Source organism: Psittacula echo (assembly GCF_963264785.1).
Source record: "Psittacula echo genome assembly, chromosome: Z".
Classification (NCBI taxonomy): domain Eukaryota; kingdom Metazoa; phylum Chordata; class Aves; order Psittaciformes; family Psittacidae; genus Psittacula; species Psittacula echo.
This window is the reverse complement of record NC_137742.1, coordinates 105351076-105371228: the sequence shown is the minus strand read 5'-3', so window position 1 is coordinate 105371228 and position 20153 is coordinate 105351076. Positions and strand designations below refer to the sequence as shown.

Here is a 20153-nt window from a genome sequence, read left to right as displayed (position 1 = left end):
CAGGAGAGGCTGTGCTGGAGGAAAGTATTGCTCATAATGACACTTAAGCCCAGACACTTGAATGCTAAAGGTTAAACTTCTTACATTCTTCAAGAAAGGGCTCCTTGCCAGCTTGAACTGTGTTGTGTGTTCACTATTGCCTCCTCCTCCTCTTCATCCACTCTCAATCCACTTTTGATATTTGTTGAAATAACTGAGGTTGTGCAGTGTTTCTTTTTGTCTGCCCCAATGTACATTCTCTATGCCTGTCCTCAGCCTTATGTCTGTCATAGGGTTAAAAAAAATAATAAAATCAGTCTAATGCCAGTGCAAAAATGAAGATTTTTTTCTTAGCTGCAAACTATTATAGCTCCAATCCAGAAAAGATCTGCCTACGCACATTTTCTGTCCTCCAGTGACACACAATCCATAGAACACCATCCTCTTAATTCCTGTCCTTAACTGAATAACCAGGACACATATTCTGACAGTAAGGCTAAAAAAAATTACTATGGAATTAAAACACAAATTGAAATGCTGATATAAACACAGTAAACAATAGGGTGAAGAAATAACTTTTGGAGACAGTTATCACCAGGGCTAGAGATGAAACCAGTGGCAATGCTTCCTAAAGTTTAAGCCAAGAAATGAGAAACAGGAAAATGCCCACCCAGGAGCAGCACTTGAAGATGAATTTCAGCATAATATGAAGAAACAGACACACTATTTGGATGCTGCATTTAGATCTTAATGATCAAAGAGCACTTTCTCCATATACTTTCTTGCTTCTCCCCAGAGATATTTCTCATTTAAAAAAGAATGGAAATAACATTACAGTTGTGCAAGCCTTTCAAAGCAGCCCTTTTTACACAGTAACACATAGGCTTTCCATGGGGAATCAGTCTCCAGTGAAAGCAACAAACAAGGATCCCCACGTCTCAGCAGCAGCAGGTAGAGGAGACCCAGACTGGAAGGCTGGATCAAACGCTCTGAGGAGGACCATGGAAAAGAGCCAGAGTGAGTTTCAGAAGTCAAAGGCAATTTTTATTTGGGTTCAGAGATGATAAAAAGCTAGCAATGCTCATTTTTCCTGTTTCCTGCAGTTGCAGGGGTTGCAGCGCTCTACATCCCTTTAAACAACAGCTCGCTGCAGTGTGTTTCTTGGCACAGCCCTAATTGTATCTTCAGGTCCCCGTGGAAGTTCACACTTTTTAATATCTCTTACTGCTTCTGCAACTGCTGCCACCAGTCAGCAATCACAAACAGGAAGCCATGACTCAGCAGAGCCAGATCCTGCGGGCTGACCACGGCTGGAGGAGAGGAAAGATCCTGCAAACCGCACACAGGGTTGGGCCGGTCACGCACCACTGCAGCCTGTGCTGCAGGACCAGTGAAGAGCCTGACCATGAAGGGAGCTGGAGACTCTGCTCCTAATTCAGTGCTTCAGCTCACACAGAAACTGGGGAGCTAACAGCCCTAATGTCCCTCTGGGCCTGAGCGCCATAGGAGAGATTCCCCAAAGCTGGTCCTCAATGCATGAGACCATCACAGCAGGGAAGAGAAGACAGGGACACTGGGAGCAGCTCCCATTTGGTTGCTCATCCATGCTCCAAAAATCAGGTTTTTTTCCCCCATAACAGACAGGCACAGCAAAGGAGGCTACCCCTTGGCTGGGAGACACCAGCATGACCCTGTTGCCACACCAGCAGCACCCAGGGCTCGGATGCACCACATCTCACGTAGCACGGGGAGTGGATGATCTATTCCGAGCCTGGTTTCATCTGTTTTCTAACTGTATTTAGCAGCGAGTTTACTCCAGACTGAGCCTGCGTGAGTAAGTGTGTATGGAAGGATTGAGGATTGGCTACGGCAGGCAGAGGGTTTGCTGAAAGGCTTGTTAAGGAAGCACTACTGACCATGCAAGCCAATTACATAATGCTTCAAAAAATAACCATGCTAGGAGTCGTGTCTAGGCAGCGTGTTTCGGCAAGAGAAAGACATATCAAATGTCCATCTCTCAAGCCAAAGGCTGACAGTATATTTGTGCCACAATCTGACACTGCCTCAGCTGTAAACTGCTCTAAAGAGGAAGCTTGCTTCCAGGGGAAATGTCTGCTGTTCCCTTTCAAGGCAGTGCTGCACCCTGCAGACCAACGTTATTTGAGTCCTTGTAAAATTACCACTAATCTCTGCACTCAGGATGCCTTGCATTTTATGGGTACTTGCTATGACGGCAGCTTTGTTTTCTGGGGGAAAAGGAAAGTGCTGAGCAAGGACGACTAGGCACCTGGCCATCAGCAGTGCCTCTGAGGGTGTTTTCCCCAGCTTTCTATCCTCGCAGTTTCCCTCTGCCGCTCCAGACAGCACAGACACCTGAATGATGCACAGTATTGTATTATCATGCCTGGAAAATGCCTGAAAAAAAATACCCTGCCCTGCCCGAAAAAGACACGGTCCCTGTCCCCAGCAGGAGCCTGCATGGTGCTGTGTTTCTTCTGCTGAGACCAGTAATGAGGGACAGGACTGGAGGGCCAGGCTCCCAGCCATGCTCAGTCTCTGTTTTGTGTTTGGGGTGAGTGAGGATTTGGAAAACCCCGTCTCCAAGCAGCACAGGTAGTTTTTCTTGTAGTTACTAATTTAACTGCTAGGCTGATCTGAAAAGTGCCACAGAAAAGGCACATTTCTAGTGAATGAAGAAAGAGCAAACTAAGAATATTCTTAGCACATTGCGGATCTTTCTATACCTAGACTCATGTTGTTCAGTTGCTGGAAAGGCATCCCCAGATTTAACCTAGCTTCTGTGCTTGCAAAGAACACCTGGGTTTTAACCTGCTCCCAGTGCAGGGGGCGGTTCCCGGCCTGGCTGGTCCCTGAGCTGACAGCGCTCCTAAGCACCTCGACCCACGGCTCCCACTGGCCTCACCTCCCGTCTTGATGGAGCACGTCTGCTCCAACCACCACCTGGGAGATCCATACGCTCTACCCTGCTCTGCCAGCACTGTCATCCAGAGCGGGCACTGCACTGTAAAGCCATGACACAGGAGGTACAGGTTTGTTTTACTCCTCTGTGTTTCTGCTCCCCTGAAGGCAAGGGAAGCTGCCTGTTTGGGTGGCAGCGGGGAGGCAAGGGTTAAGTAGAGCTGCTCCAGCCCAGTCGCACGCTCCATCCGCTGCCTTCCTCCCATCTATTTCTAGACTGTTTACCTGGCAAGCACACATGACTGATCCAGAAGGAAACGCTGACATCACCCGCCACTGTGCCCCCTCCCCGCTGCCCGCTGCACTCGGCCCCTCTCCCACCGCCCTCCTCGCTCTGCCTGGCCAGCCCACGCCGCCAGAGCCGTGGTGCTGCTGCTGCCGCCGCTTCCTGAGGCAGCTTAGAGACATGGTGTCCACTTCCCGGGGCATGATGGTGGCCGCCATGCCGGCAGGGACACAACCTACTCCTGACCCTGTGCTGGCGGCAGGTGAAGCACCCTTAACAGCAGCGTATCACTCCTCGGGTGTGACAGGCTTAAACATATGGTTGCTTTTGCTTCACAACCAAAGCAGCTTCCCAACCCCCTTCATACGTACGGCTCCAACCGTCTCGGCCCATAGCACTGGACGAACTTGATCAGATAGATCAGCCACCTCCCCACCCACCTCGCTGCCACGTCGTGTCTGTGCTGGAGAGCGGAGCCAGGCAAACAGCGCTGCCGGTTCCTCGCCTCCCTTGCTCTCCTCCACAGGGCTACTCCCGGGTGCTGGTGGCGTGGGGTGTCCGGCCGGCTGCATCAGCCTCTCCTGGCGGGCCCGGGGCCACTTGGGCCGCAGCCGGTGGCACAGGTGCTCACTGCTGTGGGGGTTATTTATCCCGGGAAGCCCGCAGCAGAGCTCCGGAATGGAGCTGCTCTGTGGAAGCTTTCTTGGTGCATTTGGGCAGGGAGCCAAAGTATGCAGTTTAAAGGAAATGTTTAATAAAGACACAGGAGCCTCAAACTGTTTATTTTTCCTTGCAGAAAGGTGGAGAGATGATGTCTCTGGACACTGGCCACTGGGCCAGGCACAGGCTCGGAGCTGGAGGCCAAGCGGGGAGTGGGTTGGGGCAGCCGCGGGGCTGAACACTGCCTCTCCCTCCCCTGACAGCTCCAGCCCGGGGGTCATAAACCATGGGGGGAAAAAGGCAGCCTATTAGTAACTCTATTAAGTCTCCATTAGTTAGGTGTGAACTCATTACCCTAATATACTTGGAGGTAGGATTCCACTTGCAGGACATTAGCACTGTAATAAGCACGTTTACCACCGGAGCTGGATAGTGTGGGGAGAGGAGCCCCTCAACGCCTGCAGCAGGCCTGTGCCCTCCAGTGTGACTGCGGAGATGCTTTTATCACCCATGCTGACCCTGGGCAGCCTGTGACCAGCCCCAAAACCCCTCTTGAGACCCAAGAGGCAGGAAGCCACTGAAGCGCACTGTGTTTGTCTGCTCACTTGATGAGCAGCTATCCACAGGGAGGAATATAGGCTAGATGTGGCCACAGGCACGTGAAACTGGCAAAATGATGACTGTGAGGGTCAGGGGATAAAGGGTGCACAGCAAAAGCTCTCAGGATCTTGAGCTGTGTAACCGAGAAAAGAAGAGTAACCTGGGTGTGAGCCCATTTGCTGCTTGTGCTGCTCTCCTTGACTTGGTGTTTTCGATGTGTTTGGACTTTGCAACAGGAGCTGTCTTCCGTCAGCTGCAAAGCTATGCATGCTGTGAGGAAGTCACAGCGAACTAACTAATGAGGTTATAGGAAATCAATCAATTAATAATAAGATGCAGGATCAGAGCTTCAACTGGTTTTGCCGAATTAGCACAATACAAATATAATCTTATGTAGAAATCTATGTATCTCTCTACGCCTTTTCAGCCAGCTTTAACATACCAGTATGAGCTGCCCAAGCAAGCGCTGCACCTCTGTGGCTGGAGAAGCTCCAGCGCATTGTAGACCTGTCGTCCTCAGGATTTCTGGGTGCCTCGTGTATCCAAGCATCATTGGAATAAAAATACTGGTGAACAGTGGTCTTGCTGTATTTTAAATGGAACAGATTTTGTGTTTGAGAGAAGGAAGTCACATCCAAGATAAAGAGGACACAGAAGCAGAGAATATTGCCCTTCCAAGACAGCAAAAAAGGAACCTGAAGTGTATAGGCATTAAGCAAAGCCCTCCCTTGCTTTCTGCCAAAGCCCCACTTGAGCACCATTTGCCGTGAAGAAGACCAAGACTCTGCACCATCTCTTCTCTAGCCTTAGTCGTACTTAGATGCTGCACAAAAGCACACTCCATGCAGAACTTTTCCTGAAACTTATGCTGAAGCTCGTTTGTTCATAAATAGAACTAAACTGTACGTGAACCCTGAGTAAACCCCCTTCAAGAGTACATAAGCATGATTTTTAGAATTATTTCAGGAGGAAGTATGATCTTGTTTCTAAGATCTTTGGCCAAAAAGAGTATGAAATTAATGGTATTAAGTGCCTAAAAGTACTCTTGAAGATCTGGGACTTGGAACAAGGGTCTGGCTTCTATTCGTAGCTCTGCCACAGACGTGCTGTCTGCACTGAAGGACCAGTCAAAGCAGTACACAGGGCATGCTAGAAGTGCCCCAAAATGAAGGCATGTAGGTGTGGACTTCAAAACTCCACCTTTTGTCCTATTTTCCCAGCATGTAGAATGGGAATAATACTAATTCACCGTGAGGGAGCAGACCTAGCCACACAGACAACAACTGTGTGGAGTACCACAAAACCATATCTATTGACTACTGATCACAGTCACTTGCCTTGCTCTTCTCTTCCTTTTCTACTTCCATGGAATTAACTGTCACAATTCAAAACATTATACAGTCCAAACAATTAGGATTAAAAAAATAAATTAACTGCTAGAAAAGTGCTTTCTCCTTCCCAGCAAATTCAGCACCTCCCTTGTACTGGTCTCCTGTCAGTGGCAACTTTTCCAATGTAAGGATATCGAAGTCCAATATCCTGCAAAATTCTGTATTAAATGTATGTCTTTAACCCACAGGAAACATAGGCATCTTTAAAACACAACACTTGCCTTTAGCCCTAGAAAATCCTGAAATATTCACTTTTTCATACAGTATATTTTATCTAGGAAAATTATTTCATCATTTAAAGATGATTTTATAAGTCTTTCTCACCCTGTTTTACTGTTACTCTACTAACTAAGGTACCCTCTTCTATGTGAAATGAAATACAAAAAATTAATAAAAAATGGCAAAAGACTAAAATTTTAACAACTTACTAGTTATAGGATGCAAAACGATAAAATAAGAGCCCATCAGCAAAACCTGAGCAGCACTACTAGTGGCTTTTCTGCTGACAAAAAATGACATCCCAAAGCTGATTTGATAGGATCTCAAATCCTTGTAATTCCCTATGTGTATCAGCCATGAAATAACTTTCAGCACAGTAACTGCAACTGTTAAACTGAAGATTTGAAATAGCTCACTTCAGTGATAAATGGTAAAGTTCATGTCCCAGAGTTGTTCTTAAGACAGCATGGGACAAAGAGATGGGACAAAATCCTCCAGAATGAGGTCTGTATAGATCCCAGACCCTGTCAGAGTTTTTCAGCAGTAATAATATTCCAAGAGAAATAAAAAATGGGCAGTGAAAAAACTCTGCTCACCCTGCAACAGGGAAAGGATGCTGATGTTGCCATATGTGACTCTGATGAAATCAGGTATTCAAATGACTGCTGTTTACATAGTATTTTGAGAAATAATGCTAATTTGCAGAATTGGCATCTGGGGTACAAGTATACGTACCCTGGGAGAGCACTTACAGAGCTTTTGTGAAGCTAAGTAATAAACGCTTTGTCTTCACCACACTATTTATGGGTTGCTTGGGGGCATCCTGCTCACTTTCTGCCCCTACCTGGGCATAAAATTATTTCAGAACTAGGTTTTAATAAGACCAACAGTAAATCTGAATGACCACACATGCACAGCTATTCCTGCTCCCCTGATCTCCAGCATTAATTATAAAGTGGAACTGTTTATACAGTACATACCACTTTCCTGACTTCTTTCTTGTTTATGTCTAAACCTTTATGGACATAAAACTTTGGAATATGCTTTTGGAATAAAACTGCAATTGAAGTGGCAATAACGATGTTAGAAAACAACTTTAGAATAGCAACTGCTGTTGCTGTCCTGGTCCTGTGGTTGTGACAGGTTTTTGTCTCCACTGGACTCCTCTCCCATTCAAAACGTGTGGTCTCAAGTTCATCTCCTGACTGTCTGTCTGGACAGCTTGTTAGAAACTCCAGTTCTAGATGGCTCAGAGCAACTGCTCCTGCTTTGCCTCCTGAGTCCTTTTCTTTCTACTCTCCACCACATCTTGGCCCACTCCAAGTGCCACCCACACCCCTTGCAGGGGTTTGCAGTGCTCCCTCATGCCTTCCTTCCAGGCTGTGTTCAGGTTGTCACTCCTTTCACAGTGTACTGAAACAGCAGCACTTTTCTCCTCCATGGAAGACACTGGCTCCTGCCCTCAGACACCATCTCTCATGCCCCTTCCAGACCTTTCTGGAAAGAGAAGTTTTTCTTCTACAGTGAATTATTGCAAAACCAAAAGACTTACATCTGATGGCATACACATATGTGGATACCAAAGTAAAGTAACTCACTCTCTGCAAAATTATTCCAAGTTGCACTGGCCTGCCTACTTGTTTCGTCAGGCTGTCACACTATAAATCAGTATGTTGGCTGTTTGGGGCTGAGAACTCTTTTTTCTATTTGTTCACTCAAATGGATACTGTACACCCTGAGCACCAAAAAAAAAAAAAAAAAAAAAAATTACTGTAGTGCACAGGCAAGGTATTATTCTTGCCTTTCCTTCCCTGTATTTTACCCCCACCATCCTTCGCCTTTCTTCTGATCAATTCATCTTCCATTTACTTTCTATTTCTGTCTGCAGGTTTTACTCTAATACATATTGCTCCAGTATTCGAACCATGCCACCTGCTCCAGAAGTACAAGTACAGCGGCTTTGCTAATGTGAAGAGGGAATCAGCCGAAACTCAAGGGGAGGACAAGAAATAATTACTGTAAGACAATCAAGAGAAAGGAATTTAGCCTCTACCTGGTGGTGTCTCTTACGCTGACTTGGGACGTCTTCTAATTTCTGCCAGACTTTTTCTTTACTCTTCACATCCAACACAGAAATATGGAGACTTGATAGCCATAGGAATCAAATGGTCTTCTTTGACAGTTTGGGTGGATTAGTAAGTGTTTGACTCAGTCTCTGATGTAGGTTAAAACATCTTTTAATTCTGGTGGTCTGTGTTGGGATGGGAATGAATAAGCTTACTCTTCATTTTAGTGTCCAGCTAGTGGAAGCTGCACAGGCTGTATGTTAAGTCTGTCCAAATTCCTTTTCTCTTTGGCAAGGTTATCCTACCTAGGAAAAGAAGAATTAAAAATAAGACTGTGTTTGGCTTCTTAGAACTTCGGTTCTTACCCCATGTTTGTACATTCCACTTTCCAGGGCATGCTTCTGATCTGAGCTTTAACACATAGCCCCCCAAAAGCCCTCTCATAAAAATGGTGAGTTATGGCAATACTTAGTGCTTTATACTTAAAAAGTATCACGTAATCTTAGCTAATAAAAATATCAACAGAATTTACTGTTTGTTCTTTTAAAAAAATAAATAAACAAAGAAGTGAAATTAAATATTTATTGAAAAACTAAATATTGTAGCCTTGTGCAGTTATTGGCAAGAGATGCTGTGCAAATAAAACCACCGCGAGCTGTTGCTTCCCACATACCCAGCGTTGGCCTGCCAGAGCCCTGCTGTTCCAGTCCCAGCTGTTGCTCTTTTTCTGGCACATTTGAACATTTTGGGCCCTCACCTTTCTCCCTTTTCCTCTCCTGGTAAGGTCTGTGATGTGACCGGGATTCAATATATTCTTATATATTCTAATGGGAATATATGAGCATCAACCAAATGCTTGGCAGAAGAACTGGCCCTGAAGACTCAGGAGAAAACAAGATGTGTTTTCCTCATACTCCTGAATTCTGCAACGTTCAGCATGATCTGTGTGGCAGGCAGCGCTGTCTGTGGTCTGGGGATCAACTTGGTTGTCACCAAACACCACTAGAGCTGGGTGTGTAGATGAGCCTTTGGACCTACCAAGGTTGTCAGAGCACTGGCATCCCGGCAGGCTCAGCAGGTGAGGTTAAGATGCTTGGAAGCAGGTCTCCTGCTTCTGGCGTCTTACTTCCGATCCTCCCATTCCGTGCATTAGTGATGGGCAGTGCTAGCAGATGGCAAAGTTCGAGCCGGGCTAATTAAACATACCGAGATAATGACCTTCCATTTTGGGATTGGCATAATTCATAATTTAATGTATTGCTGCTGAGACATTAACCTTTCAGCAACTGGCACAGTGCCCACGGCAGCCTGAGTGCTGACTGTCTTTCAGGAATATGAGTATTATTGTTAAAACAGGTATAAATGATTCATGGCTTCAGCTTTTGTGTCAAACTGTACATGAAAATAAGTAGTAGGGTAGGTAATTTATTTATCTTTTGGTGGTTATTCGTATGATTTTACGACCATATTCTGTGATTCTGTGATAAACATCAGCCAAATGCCTTTTTGTTCTCATTTTACCTTTCCGATATTGCAGCAGTTACTCTGATTTTCATCTTTAAGAGGTTCAAGACTGGCACAGAATTGCTTGATCCAGACACAAATACAATCTCATTTCAAAGAGGAAAATCTCACTTTAAGCTAATTCCACAGTGTTCAACACAATTATTGACTACCATACATTTTTGTGTTTTGCTAAAAGAAACATTTCTTTGAAAATTCATGTATAAACACACAGATTCAAAAGCAAAACCAAAGCATATCGTGTACACAACTATGTGAATAGTTTCTCATTGAAACGTCATGGGATACTGGAAAGAGAAGATGGTAAAAGGTTGGAAATTTCTCAACAGTTCTACAGAGCAAGAAGTCTAATTCTAAAGATTCCAGTGGTTACTGGAATGGTATTACAGCTGTGGAAAACCTTTACATTGACTTCTGGGAGGCTGCAGGGTGATCACATGATATTTTGGATCCCAAACTACCTCTGCATTGAATTTTGTTTTCCAGTGAAAAAACAATTGGAGCTAATGGGTCACCAGACACATGCACCACAAAGCTTGCCTGTTGATACTTAAGTATGAATGCCTTTCATGATGCTCCATCAATTCCAGCTGTTGCTGGTATGGTCAATCAGTAGGAATTGCTGAGATAAACTTTATTACAGACTCACTATCTGCACCGTATATAGCAAATGTTTTCAGACATTTTAGACTAAAAGACTACTGTCAGTTTTCAGTATTTATCACATATTTCCACATATGCCACCAAATGCTAATTGAAAAGATTACAAAGTTAAAATAAAAGCCAAAGCAAATGAGAATGATGTCCTAACCTCTGTATTTCAGGTGCAGATTGACTACAATTGTGATGCCGCATGTGAAGAGTTGTGGTCCACAGCTCAATGTCCAGCTGGAGACCAGTAACGAGTGGTGTCCCTCAGGGATCGGCATTAGGACCGGTCTTGTCCAACATCTTTGTCAGTGACATGGACAGTGGGATTGAGTGCACCCTCAGCAAGTTTGCCGATGACACCAAGCTGTGTGGTTCGGTTGATACGCCGGAGGGAAGGGATGCCATCCAAAGGGACCTTGGCATGCTTGTGAGGTGGGCTGATGCCAACCTTATGAAGTTTAACCATGCCAAGTGCAAGGTCCTACACCTGGGTCGGAGCAATCCCAGGCACAGCTACAGGTTGGGCAGAGGAGAGATTCAGAGCAGCCCTGCCGAGAAGGACTTGGGGATGCTGGTTGATGAGAAACTTAATATGAGCTGGCTTCAGTGTGCGCTCACAGCCCAGAAAGCCAACCATATTCTGGGCTGCATCAAGAGGAGTGTGACCAGCAGGTCGAAGGAGGTGATCCTGCCCCTCTACTCTGCTCCCATGAGACCTCACTTGGAGTATTGTGTGCAGTTCTGGTGTCCTCAACATGAGAAGGACATGGAACTGTTGGAACAAGTCCAGAGGAGGCCACAAGGATGATCAGGGGAGTGGAGCACCTCCTGTATGGAGACAGGCTGAGAAAGTTGGGGCTGTTTATCCTGGAGAAGAGAAGCTGCATAGTCATAGCAGCCTTCCAGTATCTGAAGGGGGCCTATAAGGATGCTGGGGAAGAACTCTTCGTTAGGCACTGTAGTGAGAGGACAAGGGGTAATGGATTAAAACTTAAACAGGGGGAGTTTAGATTGGATATAAGGAAGAAGTTCTTTAGTGTTAGGGTGGTGCTCAAGGCCAGGTTGGACAGAGCCTTGGGTGACATGGTTTAGTGGGAGGTGTCCCTGCCCATGGCAGGGAGGTTGGAACTTGATGATCTTAAGGTCTTTTTCAACCCTAACAATTCTATGATTCTGTGATGCTATGAGAAGACTGCGAGACTAACTCACTTTTAGATGGTGAAACATCTAAAGAGTTTGTTATGGTTTAAGCCTAGCTGGTAACTCAGAACTACGCAGTCGCTCGCTCAGTACTCCCTATCTCTCCCCCATGCTCCCGATGGGATGGGGAGGAGAATGGAAAGAATGTAAACCCCATGGGTTGAGATAAGAACAGTCCAATAACTGAAGTATAATACAAACTACTACCACTACCACTATTAATGATAAGGAAAATAACAAGGGGAGAGGATATAAAACTAAAAAGGGAAGGGAAAAAAACCCCAACGATTAACACAACTGCTGCACAGTACAATTGCTCACCACCCGCTGACTGATACCCAGCCCAACCTGAGCAGTGATATGGACCTTCCAGGTGACTCCCCACAGTTTCTATACTGGGCATGATGTGCTGTGGTATGGAATACCCCTTCGGCTAGTTTGGGTCAGGTGTCCTGTCTCTGCTTCCTCCCAGCTTCCTATGCTCCTCCTTACTGGCAAAGCATGAGAGACTGGAAAGTCTTTGATCAGGGTAAGTGCTACTGAGCAACAATTAAAACATTGGCATGTTATCAGCAATATTCTCAGACTAAAGCCCAAACACAGCACTGCACCTGCTACAAAGAAGGAGAAAAATTCACTGTTACAGCTGAACCCAGGACAGAGGTCCCAGATGGGCCGCCTGTTCAGCTACCGTTATCAGACAGACCCACTGGAAACAAATCCAATCTAATCTATGCAGCAAACTTTGTCATGGTACACAGATACAGCATAGGGAAGAGCAGGTACAGAAACACCAACTATTTATTGTGTATACAGATTACAACAGTGTTTCACACCCCACCTTCCACATATCTCTGGGAAATGATCATTTACCTCTTGAAGGTATGAAACAGCAACCTGAAACTTAAGGCTGACAAGAGCATTCAGCTGTCCTCAGATATCAAATATAGTACTGAACTTGCAGAAAAGTTTACTTCCCTTCATGCTTCATAACCTGGATTGGGGGAAGGAGTACTTAGCACTTCTGGAAAGAAAACTGTCTGAAAATATCCAAGCTGGGGATGACTTTCAGTAAAACACATTTCCAAGAGATGCTTCACCAACCTTCTATTTCTTTGGTTAGTTTTAGTTTGTTTGGTTTCGTTCGTTTGGTTTGATTTAGTTTGTTTTCCCTCACTAAAATGTATCTCATTTGCAGTGTCATGTAACCAACAACAAAATCTCAGTGTAAAAACTTAAATTAGGCATGACAATAGTGTTTATACAGCAGGTTGAAGTCATATTGAGGGAAATCTGGTACACTAAAAGTGGAACTTCCCCCTGGATGGGTAACAGCAAGTGAAGCAAGTTAAGGAGAACAGGCCTTTTGTGGCCCTGTTGCTGTGGAATTTGCCTTTTTTTTTTTTTTTTTTTTTTTATTACTATTTAGAAATGCCAATTGAAGTGAAAAATAATCGTAATACAACCTCTTTTCTTGTGTTATTGTTTAGAGATACAACCTTGATGAGATCAGGGATGTGTAAACTGATGTCTACTGAAGTCTGCAGAGCCCCTGGAAAAACAGCTCTAAATGAGTGTGTTGTGCCTCGCAGTCCAAGCCCCATGCTGATCTCTGACCACTAAAATTGGCATTTTCCTGCCAGTTCTCCTTCAGAAGCAGCTAGAAGGCAGCTCACACACCAGTAACTGGTTTAATAAAGATAATTTCCTATCTATTCTAATCAAATGGTGAACAAGGAGGGACGACATTCAAAAGAAGAAATTGTATTTCTGTGTTTGCAGACACGTTAAAGATTAGTCTAAAAAAAATCCCAAGTGGATGCTAAGAACTACTCATTTTGCAAAATTCCTATTTTTGCAGAAGTTAACTAAGAAATCAGCAATACGCTATTTGAAAGCAAGTCTACCCACATTTAGTAGATAATGCCAAGATAATGCCAAGACCAGGACATTTAGGAGGCATAAAAGAATAAGGAAGCCACAGTTGCATGCTTAGCTTTAGGCTTCTCCTCAGTATTTTATGGTCACTCATAGAGCCATGTGAACAGTGCCAGAACAAATGAAACATAAAGCACTTCATACTCGTCTCACCAGGCACCAACTACCACTACACAAGTTAGTCTGCTCATCCTGGTGTGATCTGGAAATCCATTAAGTGGAACCCACTTATCCAGTCCACTGAAAGTTGGCCTGAAATGTAGTATTGGGCCTGGGAAAAGCAATTCTTTTCTGAAGAGTCAAGAAATTCAAAATGGAAAAGCAACCTTAGAGGTGCATGAGACACTTCTTTTTGGATTTTTGTGCTGCTATATAGTATTTGCTTTCTTTCTACAGTTTCCATTGAAAAGGAAATATGCAAAAATCATAGCTCTTTTCTCTACACAGCCACACATTCTTCCAGGGCAAATGGCCTTCAAATATTGTATTTAAAAAGAAGAAGAAAAAGAAAGAAAACCCTTTTCAGTCTGTAACATTTTTTAGGAACATGATTCTTGAGTTTCAGATAACTCAAGAAGTGAGTTAGTTACTCTCAAAAGAAGTTAGCAACATGTTAGCATTGCCCTGGCTCTGCATAAAGACCTGCCAAGTCAAGAGCTTCATGCTCTGACACAGGCAGTAAGGAAAATTTGCCCTCTGGCCAATCCTTGCTGGTGCAGCCCTGCCACACTGATGTATTCTTACGCAGTTTTTTGCTTTCCAGTAGCCGCTTGACTCTGTATGGCAAGAATTACTCAATATGCAGTTCCTGCCTGAAATGCCCCATTCAAAGTATTCAAAACAAGTTTCAAGCAAACTGCACATTTCAAGCTTCTGCATTTAGGCAGATATTACTATTATTTTACAAGTGGGAAAGCTGAGGTAGGGTTTTTGTTTAGGTGGAGGGAATGCTGCAAGTGTGCAGGCACCCCACAACACTGGTGATTTTCTGAAGCTCGAAAGAAGCATTGAAAAAAAACCCAGATATGACAGAGGCTGTATATGTGGGCCTGAATCCTCCCAACCCATTAATGTGTTTTGCCAGGCACACACTCACCCTGCTACAGAAACTATCTGTTACATCACTGTTCCAATTCAAATACCCCTCTGCAGTTATTTTGTATTTCAGATTTTCAGTATTTCTTTGTCACTAACACAGCAGGCTGCATAGCCCAAAGCAAAAGTTTCTTTCTACACTGTGGTTATGAAGGAGTTAAAGTTCAGGTTTCTAACTGCTCTCCTGAGGCCTTATTACTTGTTGATTAGGTCCTTTTGGGAATGGCATCAAACCTATAATAATAAACACTCATTTCACTGGGAAGCTTGTAGCTGCTGTAGCAGCCCTGCGGCCCTTCTGCCTCTGTAAGCAGCACAGGTATAAACCCACCAGGAAAGGTGTTTGCAGTTTCTCTGAGAGGCTTTCTGGGCTGGATGTGTCTGATCTATGGCTTTTTTGCAGTTGGGTTAAGAACTATGCCTTCCCCTTTGGCAAAGGCTCTTGATTCCGTACGTGCTCCTCTCCTCTTTCCAAGCCTACAAATCAAAGCTCCTAAGCAGGGGCTGATTCAGGAGCATGTATGAGGAGTGATGATATCTGTGCGAAGATACCTGTTAGGATTTCTTCCAAATGGTTGCTAGTTTCCTAAATACTGGCAGTTTTGGGGACAGCAGCAGGTATATGAGAAGTAGGATTGCCAGTATCCCGCTGTTCGCTGGTCAGTTTTGCAGAGATTCCTCCTATTGATCTTCATAGCACTTTATCTCTGTGCTACCTTATGGCATCTAAACAGAATAGATGGCCTGAAGCCTTTGTGCATTATCCTTCAGCAAAGTAACCTGGTGTACCAGGCTGCTGAATGTTTGCTGGTATTGATACAGTTTCTAGGCTTCACCCCTTCGCACAGTAAGCCCCCTCCTGCAGTGCGCCCATCTAGCTCCATGGGAGCTGTGGCCACTGTGCTGGGTCAGGGCTGGTTGTGCTGGAAGTTGGGGATGCTGCATCCTGCTGGAGCATGTGGGGCTCGTGGGGGCACCTGGACACTGAACATCAACACAAGAGGATCTGCCAGTATAAAGCTGTGATGGGACAGTCATGAGTTCCTGCTGCCCAGCTGATCATCTCATCCATGCTCCTAACCCACACTCATGTTCTTAATTTTTAAAACCACCACATTCTCCTAGCTAGAGCAGTTTGAGGTATAATTTTCAGTTTAGGTCTTTTGAAAGTATTTGGATAGCATCGTTTTCACACATTTCAGAGGGGATGGGGAAAATTGCATGGTCTGATATAATCTCATGCAGGAGGGAAGTTGCTGGGAGTCTCTGATCTCTGCAAGTCTCTGAGGAAGGGCACCAGGTCTCCTTGAAACCCCTTCGTAATGAATTAGCCTGAAGTAAAAGTAGGTGTTTATCTCAAGTCATTGCCTCAAATAGCCAGCTACCTGTTGGAAGAAGGGACTGATCGATGCAAACTAAGGCAGCCATGCATGAGCTGTTACACAGTGGTTAGTATTGATCAGAGCTAACGGCTGCCGATAGGAATGTGGAGCGGACTGACAGGCGGAGAAGAGGGAAGAGGGAAACGGCCTTCGCTGGTGGCAGATGTACAGAGGAAAGCCGATAAGAAGTCAATTCCACTTAACTGAATGGCTGCTAACTAAATATTTTTGGGGCCAGAGCCTTCCCAGATAGCAGCTGGAGCGTCTCCACTCCGGAACTGAGACATCAAGCAAGCATGGCTTGACGGCTGAGATAAGAGAGGCTTGTGACGGTCGGTGGAGCAGGAGAGCCTGATGAGCCACATCTCAGCCCTGCACACTGGCCCTGCAGCAGTGCCTGCCACCACCACCACTGGCTCTTCACATGGCTTGTGAGGACAAGACGACTCATGGAGTGAACATAGCCACTATTTAAATACCTGCTTCTCAGAGGGAAAGCAATGATTTTATTTTAGCCCCTCTCACCTGAGATCCCGCTAAGGACTGGTGCAAGAGTTACTTGCTTGGCATGGGGAAGCTGCACAGATCTTCCAGCCTCAGCCTCTGCCGGCTGGAGACATTTCTCATGCCATTGTGGGACCAGCAATGGCCACAGAGCCTGTTTCAAGTCTTGACTATATGGAAGGTTTGAAGAGTTATGGATCATCAAAAGTAGTTTTGAAAAGTTGGCAAGATGCTGTATGGGCATTTGGGTGGCAGTGCTAGTTCATGAAAGTGTGAGCTGATGCCATCATGATCATACTCCCATTTTACAGACCAGAGGTGTCTCCACATTGAGAAGGACTTCAGAATTCAAAATACGTGCTAAAGGCTCTCTAAATGATGCACCCTGTTATGAAATGTTACTGTATGAAAGGTGCTCAGAAACATGGTGGCATTGCCTCATGTTGAGAGGAGACCAAGGGGGTTTCCTATAGCTGTCTGCTTCCTCCTCAGCACAGCTTTTGGTTGTTTTCCTCTCTGAACTGCTGGCATTAGTGCTGCTCAGGGGTCTTTTATATTATAAAGTCATACACTGTAAGAGAACACAAAGCAATCAAGAATTGCTTTTTTTCAGTATTTAGACTATGTTTCACACCAGCTTTTAGTGGACTGAATCAGTGCTTAAGGCACCTAATATAAAGTAATTCTCCAACAGTTTGATTAATAGTGCCATAGTCATAGCTTCAGTTCAGGTTCAACCTTTTTAACGTTATATTATTTTACAAAGTAATAAATCAGGAGAGCAGGAAAAGACAGATGTAGGAATGTCCCCATCTACCCATCTGTTCATGAGGACAGTGGGTCACAGGATAATGGTTTCCAGGGTTGGGGCAGCTTATATTAGAAAATCTACTAGAAAAGAGTTTGTAACAGAGCCAGCAATGCCCTGAGGAAGGCAGAGGAAGCTGGAAGCTGGTTAATGTGTCCTACAGAGCTGGAGTATTGACAGGGAAGGAGCAGGTCAGGGCTCCCGAGGAGCCAACCAGGATGAGCTGTCTCCTTGCAGATTGCAAGAGGAAAGGCCGCTGTGTTACACTGCAAGCCATAAAGTGGAATGCTTCCCTTTCTCACAGAGCAAATGACTCCATCTCTGTCCTTTCAACACCAACAGTGGCCAAAGCTCACCACGTAGGTCCTTAATGAGCTTACAGTGATGGAATACACCTCCAGTATCATTGTGGGAGACTACAGCTTAAAGAAAGAAAAGACAAGTCGTATAGAGTCCAGTGCACACTTCAAAGAGGACAAAGCAGAAGCTTTGCAGTTAAGTTTGTGGAAAATGATATAAATGGTACAGATGGAAGAAAGTGTGGAGATGTTTTTATGAGATTAAAAGAATAAGAGTTGAATTGCTGAAGTGAGTAGCTCGAGAGAGGACGCCTTCAACACCTGAGCGGGGCGAAGCTCAGCGTCCAGGAGCCCCATTTCAGAGCAGCAAGAGCCACCGAGGGAGCCTCAAGTCCTCGACAGGACTTGCCCAGCAGCCGGCAGCTCCGCTGAGGCGAGCAGGGACTCACAGGGGCGGAGCCAGGAGGAGCGGCACCAGCCCTGACTGGGTAAAAACCCGCCCCAGCGAGCGCGGCCAACAGGGCGGGTCGAGGCAGCTCGCGCGGGCAGGCGGGCGGGATGGCGAGCACTCGCCTCATGAGCAGGGCCCGCTCTGGGAGCTCTGGTGGCCACCGGAGGCACCCAGACAGAGCCGATGAGAGGGGAGGCTCCGTGCAGAGCTCGGAGTGCAGAGAGTGCCTGCACCGGTCCCGTGAGGGAACGGGGCCCAATGGGCAGGGCTGCACCCGGTGCTCCCTGGTGCCGGTCCTCCTGCAGCAGGGGCTGAGCTGCGGGACGCTGTCAATAGGCTGCAAGATGTCAGGGAAGCTGAGAGGAAGCAGCACTGCTTGCTCCAGGCCCAAACTGTGCAGGGGCCTCAAGCGTCCATCATAGCTCACGCAGGAAAGGAGGAGGCCGTTAACCCAGGAAGCTGGGAAATAGTAACATAACAACAACAAAAACAAGCAAACAACCCCCCCGCCCCCCAAAAAACAACAACAACAAAAAACCAAAAAACAAAACAAGGAGGAAGAGGACAATTAAAAGCAAGGGGCTTCCTCCTAAATTTGATGTCCCCACCCAGAACTGCTTCACAGTTCTGTAGTGGGCTGATGAGGAAACGCACTCGCACCATGAACAGCCAGCTGATGCACTGGTAAAGAAGATCTCTACTGGTGCTGCCAGGAAAAAGCGGTGAGTCATAGTAGTAGGGGACTCTACTTTGAAAGGCACAGAGGCACCCATCTGTCGGCCTGACCCAGTCTCAAGAGAGGTGTGTTGCCTACCAGCCGCTTGGATCAGGGATGTTGCAGAGAGGCTGCCTGGTCTAGAAAGTCCCACTGACTATTACCCACTTCTGGTGATCCATGTGGGTGCTAATGATATAGACAGCAGTAGCCCAGAGAACATTAAGAAGGACTACAAAGCCCTGGGAGAGGTGGTTAGGGACTCTGGAGCTCAGATAGTCTTTTCGACAATTCTCCAGGATAAAGGGAAGGGCCTTAAAAAGGCTAGGTGGATTTGGCAGGTTAATAAATGGTTAGAAGAGTGGTGCCATAGCAAGGGGTTTGGATATTTAGAACATGGGACTCTATCTGGGAGGCCAGGCCTACTGGAGGCTGATGGAGCTGGTCTGACAACGAAGAGGAAGAGTGGTTTTGGTAGGAGGCTTGCCAGTCTGGTCAAGGATGCTTTAAACTAGATGTGTTGGGGGAGGGGGACATCATTCCATCCCAGCACTCCCAGTCAGTGTCCAGCACCTATAATAAATGCTCGGAGCAATGTAGAGATATTTCAGCTGTTGCAGCCACTGTGCATGCTTCAATTGGAGCTTGGCTCAGATGCCTCTATACAAACGCCCGTAGCATGGGGAACAAACAAGAGGAATTAGAGATGTGTGCACGTCTACGGGGGTATGATATAATACGCATCACAGAAACATGGTGGGATGGCTCCTATGACTGCAGTGTTGGAATGGAAGGTTACAGGCTCTTTAGAAAAGACAGCCCTGGCAAGCGGGGAGAAGGAGTTGCTATTTATGTTAGGGATAGGCTGGAGAGTATGGAACTCTGTCTGGGGATAGGTGATCAGTTAACAGAGAGCTTGTGGGTCAGGGTTAAAGGAAGAACAGCGATGGGAGACATTACTGTGGGGGTCTGTTACAGACTGCCTGATCAAGAGGAATCTGTGGATGAAGCACTTTATAGACAGATAGGAACAGCCTCACACTCACAGGCCCTTGTCCTCATGGAGGACTTCAACCACCCTGACATCTGTTGGACTGAAGGTACGGCCTGGCACAAGCCATCCAGGAGGTTCCTTGATTGTGTGGAAGACAATTTCCTTCTTCATGTAATAGAGGAGCCAACAAGGAGAGGTGCCATCCTTGACCTCGTGCTCACCAACAGGGAAGGGCTGGTTGGAAATTAGATGCTCCAGGGCAGCCTTGGTTGTAGTGATCATGAGATGGTCGAGTTCGAGATCCTCAGGACAGTGAGAAGAGCATGCAGCAAGCTCACTGCCCTGGACTTCAAGAGAGCAGACTTTGGCCTCTTCAGGAACCTGCTTAGTAAGGTTCCATGGGATATAGCCCTAGGGGGCAGGGGGGCCCAAGACTGTTGGTTGATATTCAAGGATCACCTGCTACAAGCTC

The 20153-nt window shown here is 45.9% G+C and overlaps 1 protein-coding gene across 1 annotated transcript in view; it reads right to left on the bottom strand.

Moving 5' to 3' along the window:
* ZFHX3 (zinc finger homeobox 3) overlaps nt 1-8175 on the bottom strand; it is a 171312-nt gene extending 163137 nt beyond the window's left edge. Inside the window, exon 1 of the mRNA XM_080637309.1 lies at nt 8108-8175. The gene's annotated coding sequence lies outside the window, so the exon portion shown is untranslated. The remainder of the gene's footprint in view (nt 1-8107) is intronic.
* Nucleotides 8176-20153: the final 11978 nt, after the last annotated feature.